Raw genomic sequence first — 12,716 nt, 5'->3', positions numbered from 1 at the left:
AGGAAAGACTTCCTGGAGGAGGAGGCTCTGATCAGGGTCCTTGGAGAATGGCAAGGCTATGGGCCAATGATTGATAGAGAACGGCCATCTCCTTCAGGTGACTGGCTCATCTCAGGCTGAAGAGCAGTGCTGAGTCATGAGCCCTGTATGTTTGTGAAACAGCTGAGCAACCAGCCTGGCCGAATCAACTGGATTGTTAGGAAACAATGGAGTATACGACGTGCTGGGAATGCCAGCAGTGGCGGTGCATGAGTCCATATGGAGTATGCCATGTGCTGGGAATGCCAGCAGTGGCGGTGCATGGGTCCATATGGAGTATGCCATGTGCTGGGAACGCCAGCAGTGGCGGTGCATGGGTCCATATGGAGTATGCCATGTGCTGGGAACGCCAGCAGTGGCGGTGCATGGGTCCATATGGAGTATACGATGTGCCGGGAATGCCAACAGTGGTGGTGCATGGGTCCATATGGAGTATACAATGTGCTGGAAATGCCAAGAGTGGCGGTGCATGGGTCCATATGGAGTATGCCATGTGCTGGGAATGCCAGCAGTGGCGGTGCATGAGTCCATATGGAGTATGCCATGTGCTGGGAATGCCAGCAGTGGCGGTGCATGGGTCCATATGGAGTATGCCATGTGCTGGGAACGCCAGCAGTGGCGGTGCATGGGTCCATATGGAGTATGCCATGTGCTGGGAACGCCAGCAGTGGCGGTGCATGGGTCCATATGGAGTATACGATGTGCCGGGAATGCCAACAGTGGTGGTGCATGGGTCCATATGGAGTATACAATGTGCTGGAAATGCCAAGAGTGGCGGTGCATGGGTCCATATGGAGTATGCCATGTGCTGGGAATGCCAGCAGTGGCAGTGCATGGGTCCATATGGAGTATGCCATATGCTGGGAATGCCAGCAGTGGCGGTGCATGGGTCCATATGGAGTATGCCATGTGCTGGGAATGCCAACAGTGGTGGTGCATGGGTCCATATGGAGTATGCCATGTGCTGGGAATGCCAGCAGTGGCGGTGCATGGGTCCATATGGAGTATGCCATGTGCTGGGAATGCCAGCAGTGGCGGTTCATGGGTCCATACGGAGTATACGATGTGCCGGGAATGCCAACAGTGGTGGTGCATGGGTCCATATGGAGTATGCCATGTGCCGGGAACGCCAGCAGTGGCCGTGCATGGGTCCAGGCTGAAGAAGTTTAGCAGGAGACCAGGAAGAGCTGAAGCAGTTGTGGAGGGCCTGAAGACGAAGGGCTTTGAATTCCACCATTTGAAGCAAACTTAAAAAGAAAGAAAAACTCTTCGCTATTCTCAGGCTCACTCCTCCTTTCCAGCATTGTCCGTCATCCTGTTTATTAACACGCCCTGGACGCCCCCCAGTAAAATCCATGGCCTGAAATGCTCTGATATTAACGTTGGATGCGCTTCCCAGCCCATCGCCCATCTTCCTCCTCTTTTCCCTGCTCTCGCACCACGTAGGCCTGGCCATGCCAGGGAGGAGCAGCTAGGGAAGTGCAGCCCCAGGTGCACAGGCAGAGAAAGTGGAGCTCCCCTCCTCGCCCTCCACAAGGTGCCATATCAGTCCTCACTTACGAGTCCATGTGGATGCTGACCTTTTGGAGAGGAAGCCCATGTAGCACAAAGTTCACCCTGAATTATTTTCCAGACCTATTTCTTACATAATTTTGATTCTCATTTCATTATTTACTCCACCCCATTCCTTCCCTGATGCCTGGAGTCACAAATCAGAGATCAGTTCTTCACTGCCCCTCAGTCACTGCTTTGGGCCTAAAAAGCTGGAGGAAGGCATGGAGTCACCTCTGCACTTTTGTAATCCCAGCAGGTATACAGTTGAGTGCTTTAGAGTATGCAGAAGAAGCATAGTATAGACCCCTGTGCTGCAAAAGCATGTGAAGAGGTAATCGTATCAATCAGAAGAAGCACAGCAATCAGAACACCACTGCTGAACTTCAGCTTCCAGCCACCGCGGACTAACAGAGACCAAAGGCACCCTGCTGCATTAAACAACTAGAAAAACCTACAAAATGTAACAACAATTTTCAGACCTTGGCACTAGGCATCACGAGATTATGGTTCCTGGCAGGAGGAGAACAAATACAGTGAGAAATGATACATACTCTTTCTAAGCTGCAGAGCATGGCAGGGGTGGAGGGCATGGGAGGTGAAATATACAATATGTAAAATAAAATACACCAATTGGAATTACCTTTTGGATGTTAAAACTATATATATATATATATATATATATATACACACACACATATATCATATATAATAGTATCAGCAATTATATATATAATTGTATCATAAAATGTAAAATACTTATGGATAGCTCTAACAAAATTTATGTGAGATTTATATGCTAAAAACTACAAAACATTGTTGGGAAAAATTAAATAAGACCTAAATTAATGGAGAAATTTATCATGTTCAATTTTTAATGACTCATTTCATGTTCAAATTTATCAATGATTCAATTTCAAGATATAATTTCTCCCCAAATCGATCTGTAGATACAACATAAACTAAATCAAAATTATGGTAGGGTTTTTTTTTTGAGAAATTGACAAGCCAGTTCCAAAATTTATATAGAAATTCAAGGAAATTAAAATAGCCAAAACAATTCTGAAAAAGATAAAAAAAATTGGAGGACTCACACTACGCAATCTCAGAGCTGACAAGGAAGCTACACTAACCGTGATGGTGTTGGATTTCTGAAAAGACAGTTACATAAATCGGTGGAACAGAACAGAGTCCAGACATAGACCCACACATAGATAGCGGACTGATTTTTAACTTAGGTGCCAAGGTAACTCAATGGGAAAAGAACAGTCTTCAATAAATGGTCCCGGAATGACATGAACAAAAAGTTGATCCTTACTGCTTACCTCACACCATTTGCAAAAGGTAACTCAAATGAGTTATAAATCTAAATGTGAGAGCTAAGGCATAAAACATCTAGAAGGAAAAATGGGAGAAAGTCTTTGTGACCCTGGAAAAAGAAGCTTCTTATATAAATTGCAAAAAGAATGAACTTTAAAAAAATTGATAAATTGTACTTGATTGTACAAAATGTAAAACTTCTGCTCTTTGAAAGACACTCAAGAAAATGAAACATATATATATTGAATAGAAAAAAGTATTTTAAAGCTTATACCTGATAATAGGTTATATCCAGAATATACAAATAATTTTTACAACTCCCTATCAAAAACATAAACAATTCAATAAGAAACAGGGGGAAATGTGAACAGGCAATTTACCAAAGAAAATACATGGATGGCAAATACACACACAAAAAAGATGCTCAATGCCATTAATCATGAGGAAAATGCAAATTAAAACCACAATGAAGGCTGGGCGCAGTGGCTCAGGCCTGTAATCCCAGCAATTTGGGAGGATGAACCACTTAAGTCCAGGAGTTCGAGACCAGCCTGGCCAACATGGTGAAACCCCGTCTTTACTAAAAATACAAAAATTAGCCAGGCGTGATGGTGCGCACCTGTAATCCCAGCTACTCGGGAGGCTGAGGCAGGAGAATCACTTGAACCCGGGAGGCGGAGGTTGCAGTGAGCTGAGATTACACCACTGCAGTCCAGCCTGGGTGACAGAGAGAGACTCCATCCAAAACACACACACACACACACACACACACACACACACACACACACACAGGGAGAGAGAGAGAGAGAGATCCCACTGGAAGGACTAAGATTAAATGGGGCAGGAAGCTGGGAGAGGACATGGTGCATCTGGGGCTCTCACACTGTGTTGGTGGGACTGCAAGATCACACAGCCACTCTAAGGAGACAGTGGAGTCCTTTCTTGCACAGCTGAACATGCATCCACCATAAGAACCTGCAACCGACTCCTACACGTCTACCCAAGAGACATGGGAAGATTAACACTGGAACATTCCCAGCAGGTTTATTCTTAACCGTCCCAAACTGAAAAAGACCCAAATGTCTGTCAACTGGTGAGCAGATAACCAAGTTGAAGTGTATCCATACAATAGAATATACTACTCAGCCATGAAAAGGAACAGGCGACTAATGCATGCTCCAACGGGGGTGACTCAAAACCTTCGCTCGGTAACAAATCCAGACAGAAGAGACCATGCACTGCATCATTCCATCCCTAAAATTTCTAGAAAAGGCAAAATAACAGTGGCAGGAATGAAATCAGGGATTGTCATCAGGACGGGAAGAAGGGATTGGCTGGGGTTGGGCGACACAAGGGGCTTTTGTGGTGGCAGAAATGTCCTCTATCCTGATTGTGGGGGTGGCATATGGCTGTGTGTCCTTGTCAAGACCTGTTGAATTGTACCCTTCAATCGGTGACATTTATTGCATATAAATTAGCCTCAATATAGTTAATTTAAAAGTACCTACGTACTCTTCCATGCAAATGTGTTGGAACAGACACTTAGCACCATAAACAGTCAAAGCAAGGATCTGCTGCTGAGCACTGAGGGGTTATGGGAGGTTCTGGGGCAAGAAGAGCTTTTGAGGACTCTATAAGGACAGAGGCGGGGACGGTGGGAAGGAGTGGGCAGTGTGGGTGGAAGGCAGGGGCTTGGGGACAGCGAGGGGGAGACCTGCAGCAGGGGCACGGCTCTGGAGAACAAGGGAGCAGGGGCTGTGGGGAGCAGTCGCTGTAGGGTTGGACGGATGCCAGGCCAAGGTGGGGTCAGCGGCACAGGTTCCCAGGTGAGTGGGGCTGGGACAGGATGGGAGGGAGTGACCTCCCCATCACGTGGAGGCTGAGTTGATGACGATGGGAAGGGCAGCACGGGCCAAAAAGGGAGGGATGGCCCAGCACGCCATGCACTCAATGCCCAACGGGGCCCCCATTTAAGGTAAATATTTGTTTAACGGCACCGTGACACACAGTATTTTCTGAATTTAAGTTTAACTCAGTTCAACAAATGTTTGTGAACTGTCTACTGAGGAGAGGCACTGAAGTACAGCAATGACTCAAACATACTTGAGCTTCAAAAGGCTGCCAGGTAAACAAATAATTACGAAACAGTTCCATGCTAGCAATCATCATGAGATGCACCCCAAAAAGTGAGTAACTCTTGGTGAGTAGAAGGCCAGCATTGGGAAGCCTGTGTGATGGATCCCTGTCAGCAGAAGGAGTCGGGAGGGGGCCCAGAGAGAGGGGGTCCAGAGGGATGGGGGTCCCAGAAGGAGGGGTCCCAAAGGGAGGGGGTCCAGAGGGAAGGGGGGTCCTAGAGGGAGAGGTCCCAGAGGGAGGGGGTCAGAGGAAGGGTGGTCCCAGAGGGAGGGGTCCCAGAGGGAGGAGTCCCAGAGGGAGGGGGGCCCAGAGGGTGGGGTCCCTGAGAGAAAGTGGCCCAGAGGGAGCCAGATACACAGGCCACAGGGCAGGAAATTCCCGGCCGAGATATGAGAAGCTGGCCTACTCCGTCCTGTTCATAAGACACTACTTTAACACTTTAATTTCCTTTCATTTATTCTCATGTCCGAATAAGTCAATGAACCAAAATTTATAAATTCCATGTCTCTTAGGATGGTGTTATGCACCTGCTAGGTATAAACAATGTACAATTCTAGAAAATGACAAATTTAATGTTACTGTGGTTAAGAGTCAGGATTCTCAATAAAAAGATGGTTGTCAGGTTCACTTGTATGCCAACCATGGTCATCGAAAATGATTCGGCCTTCTCCAAGCCACTGTTTTCACAGGAAAAATTGTGTGAATTGTTTTAAGGAAACTGTTTTGGTGACAGATTGGCATGGGTGTCACCTCAACGTGTAAAGAATCCCGTTCACAACTTGCTCTATCATCTCAAATCTCAGGCAGCAGTCACCAGCTCCTTGGAGAAACAGGCTGCAGATTTTCTATTAAGAAAATGTTGATGGTGAAGACATTAAGAAGTTTTTTTAGTAGATATTTCTGTCCCTTCTTTAAAGAACCGAGAACAAGATACCCTGTTATCTACCAGTGGCGGAGGAGAGATGCAGGGAAATGTGCTGAGTCCTGTGTCCAGTTCTTGGTGAACCAGTGAACCCACCCTTGCAAAGCGGCTACCTGCAACACATGTCATGCTCTTTGAGGTTCAGCCACTTCCTATCTCACACGTGGTCCCTGTGAGCACCATTCTCACCAGATCTCACTTTGATGTCATTAAATCACACGTAAAATACATTCAGCTCAACTGATTCTTGAAGTGTAATTCTCTTGTCTTTGGAATTTAGATATTTCCCAAACAAGTGGGCAGAGGAATACTTCTAGAGCTTCTGTAGGACATACTGTTCTCTGGAGGAGGAGCTTCAGGGGCTCTAAGAAAAAGTCATCTAATGACACACTTTAGAAATGTCATTTGACTCAATTTGGTTTTGCAGTTAAGAGGCTTCTTTTCCAATATTCAGCTGCCTCAAGTAAAGTGTCGATTGTTGCTGTCTCAGTAACTCATTGTCACCCCCCACCTGAATGTTAGCCTCTCACAGGACCCGGGGTACCCTGCAGGGCGGGCACACTACAGCATGACACCAAATGAGAGACTCATCATGTCTCATCCCCTGAGTATCTCCTTCACCAGGAAGGCATGTCTCGTTGACTGAGCTTTATCACATGTTCTGAAAACAAGAGAAAGCAGAATTTCTTGATTCCTGTTTTGCACCTCTCTACTCTTTTTTAAAAAAAATCATTTCAAAAATATTCAGAGAATGTTGCGGTGAAGTTGCCTGACTCCAGCGAATGGTGCCTGTGAAGTCCAGGAGCACAGCGCTGGTGTAAGGAAGCTCAAAACCCATTTGCAGAGAGAAAGAAGATAAATGCCTCCGAATGAGGTAAAATGTTGGGGGTTGGTTCTCAGCAGGGTGTTGAGGGCATTATGAAGCAAATGCAGCAGCGTCTGGGATGGAGGTGGTGAGCCCTTGGGGGTCAGCATGGGTTTGGTAACACTCAGTCTTGTCACACTGATTTCCAAGCCTTGGTGGTCACAGTCACTAAACTGCAGATCAGGGAGGTGTTACAGACATTGAACGCTTACGATAAAATCTGAAACTTATAAGCAATCAAGAAGAGGAACCACAATCTAGGTGCAAGTACCATTAGGTGGCTTGCTAGGTGTCTGGACAATTGGCTCTGTGATACCACTTTGCTGGCAGGCTGGCACAAGGCCCTATTGACATTGCACTGATTTTGGCCTTCAGCTGTGTCCTGCCCATTGCTTCTATTGATGAGAGGGGCAAAAAGAGAGAAGGCAAGTTCATTAGGTCTGAAGATGTCAAGAAGCCTAAAAAGATAATTAATATATTGGATGACAGAATCAATGCACAAATATTCTGGACAGAATCAAGCAATGGGTAAATCTAATGTTGTAAAATTCAGCAGGGAAAATAGAAACTTCTCCACGTAGATTTAAATAAGCAGGCCGGGTGCACTGGCTCACACCTGTAATCTCAGCACTTTGGGAGGCCAAGGCAGGCGGACCACTTGAGGTCAGGAGTTTGAGACCAGCATGGCCAACATGGTGAAACCTTGTCCCTACCAAAAATATTAAAAAATTAGCTGGGTTTGGTGGCACATGTCTGTAATCCCAGCTACTCGAGAGGCTGAAGCAAGAGAATCACTTGAACCTGGGAGACACAGCTTGCAGACAGCTCAGATTGTGCCACTGCACTCCAGCCTGGGTGACAGAGGAAGACTCCTTCTCAAAAATAAAAAATAAAAATGCAAAAATAAATAAGCAACTACACAGATATAAAATGAAAGTGCAGCAACAGCAAAAATCTTAAGAATTTTATTTGCTAGTAAGCTCACCAAGAGGCTGGTAAATCAGTACTATGTAGGTGCAGACGTCCAGCCAGCTGGAAAGCCAGCCAGCTCTGCTCAACTCTGGGTACTCACCACCCTGGTCACTAAGGCTTTCCAACCCAATAATAGATACAGAGTACGGAGGCACCTGACACAGGGGACAGCACTTGTCGGCAGAATCACGGCTCCATGTCACGCTTGTGCTTAGCAGAATCATGGCCCCATGCCCAGGCCCTGACACAGGCACCAGAACCTGTGCATGTGTTGCCTTACACAGCAAAAGGGATTTTGCATATGCAATGAAGTTACAGATCTAAGGGCCTGGAGGTAAGCAGACATCATGCTGGATTGTCTAGTTGGACCCACTGCAATCACGAGTCCCTAGAGGTGAAGAGTCCTTCTCCCTGGAGATGGGAGAAGAAAAGATTCAGAGGTGAGAGACTCAATGTATTGTTGCTGGAGTTGCAGACAGAAGAGGGGACCACAAGCCGAGCTATGTGGTTGCCCTGAGAAGCTAAAAAGGCCCTCTGCTGACAGCTAGCGTGAATATGAGGACCTCAGTCCTACAGTCACAAAGAACTGAACTCTGCCCATGACTGGATATGGCGAGGACCAGATCTCCTTGCAAACATGCAAATAGTACTTACTAGTGGAAAGAAGCCTGGGAACCCCTATCTAAAAGCGCAGAACAGCAGGGCGCAGTGGCTCACACCTGTAATCCCAGAACCTTGGGAGGCTGAGGTGGGTGGATCACTTGAGGCCAGGAGTTCAAGAACAGCCCAGCCAACATGGGATGCATCTCTCTGCCTAGTGTTTTTGTTATTGAAGCATTAGTAAAGTTTGACATTAGGTAAGAGCTATAGATCCTATGGATGTCTGCTTTGAAGATTCAAATCCTTGCATTAACACAATCTCTGTATTATTCTAATGCATACTTCAATTTAGGAACTGTTGCTTCTTAGGGAATTCATGCATCCAGCATTTAAAAGTGAGTTCTAAGAGATGCTCTGGGTAGAAAGAAGGGAGGGAGACAGACAGGGGTGGGAAATGATTTCTCTGTGGCTAGTATATTAAGACGTTAATAAGATGCTAACTACATCCTTCCCTAGTTTATTCCTATTAGAGCTTGTTTATCCATGGCCCTTCAGAGCCCTGCCGGAATAACTCACTATTTCCCAAACCTTCTCACTCACAGAACTTTTTCAGCTCCTGTTCTTTGGAAACACTTTGGGAAATTTTTGAGGCCAGGAGTTCCAAGCTGCAGTGTGTGATTATCATGTCTGTGACTGGCCACGGCACTCCAGCCTGGGCAACGTAGCAAGACCTCATCTCTTTAAAAAAGGTAGTTTATATGATGATATAAATCATATAATCTGACTATATAATCTATATAATTATACATGTATGATTATATAAACCATATAATCAATAAGTTGACTGTATTAGTCCATTCTCACACTGCTAATAAAGACATACTTGAGACTGAGTAATTTATAAAGGAAAGAGGTTTAATTGACTCAGTTCAGCATGGCCGGGGAGGCCTCAGGAAACTGACAATCATGTCAGAAGGGGAAGCAAACACATCCTTCTCCACATGATGGCAGGAAGGAGAAGAATGAGTGCCCAGCAAACGGGGAAGCCCCCTGTAAAACCATCAGATCCCATGAAAACTCACTCACTATCATGAGAACAGGATACCGCCCCATGATTCAATTATTTCCACCTGGTCCCTCCCACCACACGTAGGGATTATGGGAACTGCAATTCAAGATGAGATTTGGATGGGGACACAGCCAGAGAATATTACTGACCTAGAGGACTCTCCATTCATTCATCCAAAGACAGGTCTGAGCGGCTCCTAGGGGCCAATCCCTGTGTGAGGCAACAACAGAGGGAAGACAAGAAGATGGCTACATGCACCCACCACCTGACTGCAGCAGCTCACAGGCCCCCCAGGGCTGGCATTGCCTGACCCAGAGAATGTGGCAAGGGGTGCCACCAAGGCAAACACAGGAGGAATGTTTAGACAGTGTGCTGGTCCCCACACCAGCCTCTGACTTGAAGTGCCTCCATTCCCCTAGCAATTGCATGAAACAAAAGTTGTGCAGACCTCACATCTGATCGATTCTCTTCTCTTTATGGACATATGTTAGACTTGGAAATAAACTTGTATTAAAAGATATTGTTAATGGCTTTTTCTTCCCTTACTTAGAGGCAAATAATGATAAGCTATACTTCAGTATGTATTTTGTATTTTAGGCTTGAAATCACATAAATAAACTACCTTTTTTTAGAGATGGGGTCTTGCTCTGTTGCCCAGGCTATAGTGCAGTGGCCATTCACAGGCACGATAAGAGCACACTGCAGCCTTGAACTCCTGGCCTCAAGCTATCCTACCATCTCAGCCTCTAGAGGAGCTGGGACTACAAGCCACCACCCTACTCTTTTAAATGAAATGCAAATGTACTAGGATCTCATGAAGATTAAATATATGCACATGGTAAGTAATAACTTAGCCTCTGAATTTCAATTGTAACACATCAAAGATCTCGTTATCACACATTTTTAAAAGTGTTACTTTAAGAAAAACTTAATTCCAGAATAATATTTCTTACATAGCATTTAAAATGCTCAATTTTTTGAAATTTTTATTGCAATAAAGTAATGTGGCTTCTTAGTACAACTTTTATTAGGTACAATATGCAATAGAGTATCTCACAAAGTAATAATTAAGTGGTTAATTCATTTAGAAATGAAAAGAACACCTAATTATACATTCTGCTAAAAAGCAGAACCAGAAGAAAAAGGGAGGGGCTGCCCCCACTATAGGATTTAAGGCCGTGTTCAGTTCTCCAAACACAGCCACACTCATCTCCCCCCAGCCTTCCACGGTGCCTCTACCTTAGAGAAAACCATGTTTTTGGACTTTGAGGGCATTGGGAGTCCTCTAATCACAGGCAAGTGGCCCCAGAAGAGGTGGGTAGCCACAGCACACACTCTCAGGGAGATCAATACTGGCTGGCTCTGTGGTGGTAGCAAAGAGAGAGAAGGCCACTGAGAGCTGTGGGGGGGTCTCCCCAAGAGGAGCAGGGGTTGGGGGGACCAAGCAACAGACCAACTGCCATTGTTCATCCCTTTGGCCAAGGACAGACTCTGCCCAAGGAAATTCAATATGGGGAAAACACTAGTAATAGTTATGAAAATATTACTGGTAATAAAAACTGTGTTAACTTGTAATTTAAAAACATTTAATAACTAGCTTAACAATGTGTTAAAATTAAGTTGTCAGACAGTTTTAAATTTGTGCTTACTTTCATAAATAGTATTGGCCCTGCAAAACAAGGAGCAAGAACTAAATAAGAGTATCTGTGTATGTGTGCATATGTGGGTGTATGTGTGTGTTTATGTGTATATGTATGTGTGCATGTGTGCAGTGTGCATATGCCTGCATATATACACCTGTTTATATCATGTATGTGTATATGCATGTGTGTGCATGTGTGTATATAGGTGTGCACATGTGTGTATACATGGGTATGTGTGTATTTGCATGTGTGTGCATGGGTGTATATTGGTGCCTGCATGTATACATACGTGTGTGCAGTATGTGTACAACTGTGTGTATACATATGGACGTGTGTATGTATATATGCATGCATATGTGTATATGTGTTTGTGTGTGTGTGTGTGCGCATATGCTGTAAATTCAGTTCTAGTTAGCTGCTGGGCATTAGAATCACTGGTTTACAGCTGTTTATCTCTTTTAACCTCACAAAACCCTTTAAGGTAGACATCATACCCATTTGACAGATAGCGAGCCTGTAGTTCATCTAGGACTGTGAGGACTGGTGAGACTTCCATTACTGTCTCTTACTCACCGTTCTAATTCACCTTGCCACCAGCAGGTCTTAGTGAAATGCTATAGAATTCCCACAAGATCTTAAATAATATATTTATTTTAAAACATCTTATTGATATCAGAGTTTTGCATATTATAATGGTAGGTGTTCAATACATTTATGTTCTCTAAGTTTATTTGAATCATGGGCCCACCACATTTTATACTTTTTTAGATAAGCATCAGTGGAGCTGAAACTCTAGGCTGGCTTCCTTCTGCTTTTGAACGAGAGTGGCTAAGGAGGAGACCAGGAGGTTTGATTTTTTTTTGTTTTCCCCTGGTGATTTGTTTATTAAGCTTCTGTTGGTTGGTTTTTTTTTTTTTTTCAGTTCCTTTAATTTCTTTGGAAGTTTGCTTTTATGTTTTCTGTTTTATTTGCAGAAATTACATCTTTAGCCATTTAAAGAATAGCTTTAGTTATGGCCTTGCATTTTTGTTTTTCTTTATAAAGCTGATCTCTACAATATCTATGTCCTGCTGCTAAGTGGACTTTGCAGCTGATCTCCGGCTGGAGTGCAGTGGTGTGATCTCAGCTCACTGCAACCTCCGCCTCCCAAGTTCCAGTGATTCTCCTGCCTCAGCCTCCCAAGTAGATGGGATTACAGGCACATGCCACAATGCCTGGCTAATTTTTGTATTTTTAGTAGAGACAGGATTTCACCATGTTGGCCAGGCTGGTCTCAAACTCCTGACCTCAGGTGATCCACCCAGCTCGGTCTCCCAAAGTGCTGGGATTACAGGTGTGAGCCACTGCACCTAGCTTGGCTCCCTTTCATATCATTGTGTATTATTTTCTGGTCATAAGATACTGCCTTCATAATCACAGTGGCATTGGCAGCCCTCATGAGAGCTTTGCAGCTGAGACTTGTTGAAATTTCCACCTCGTCAATTTCTCTTAATCACCCTCACAAGCTCCTTCCTGCTTGATCTTAGGCTGTCCGGGATGCCCACTCATCAGCCTTCATTGCATAAATGACTTACTGCCTCCAAAATATTTCTTAGCGTA

At 44.8% G+C, this 12,716-nt stretch overlaps 1 protein-coding gene and 1 long non-coding RNA gene across 4 annotated transcripts in view; one reads left to right on the top strand and one right to left on the bottom strand.

Annotated features, from left to right (window-relative positions):
* CCR6 (C-C motif chemokine receptor 6) overlaps positions 1–12,716 on the bottom strand; it is a 28,269-nt gene that overhangs the window by 3,854 nt on the left and 11,699 nt on the right. The window lies entirely within an intron of this gene.
* On the top strand, positions 4,979–9,994 carry LOC129476718 (uncharacterized). The gene is made up of 4 exons (XR_008655066.2): positions 4,979–5,035; positions 6,717–6,842; positions 9,008–9,154; positions 9,658–9,994. It is a non-coding gene; the product is annotated as an uncharacterized lncRNA (long non-coding RNA).

This window comes from Symphalangus syndactylus, chromosome 2 (assembly GCF_028878055.3).
Source record: "Symphalangus syndactylus isolate Jambi chromosome 2, NHGRI_mSymSyn1-v2.1_pri, whole genome shotgun sequence".
In the NCBI taxonomy this organism is placed as follows: domain Eukaryota; kingdom Metazoa; phylum Chordata; class Mammalia; order Primates; family Hylobatidae; genus Symphalangus; species Symphalangus syndactylus.
This window is presented reverse-complemented; position numbering and strand designations above follow the sequence as displayed.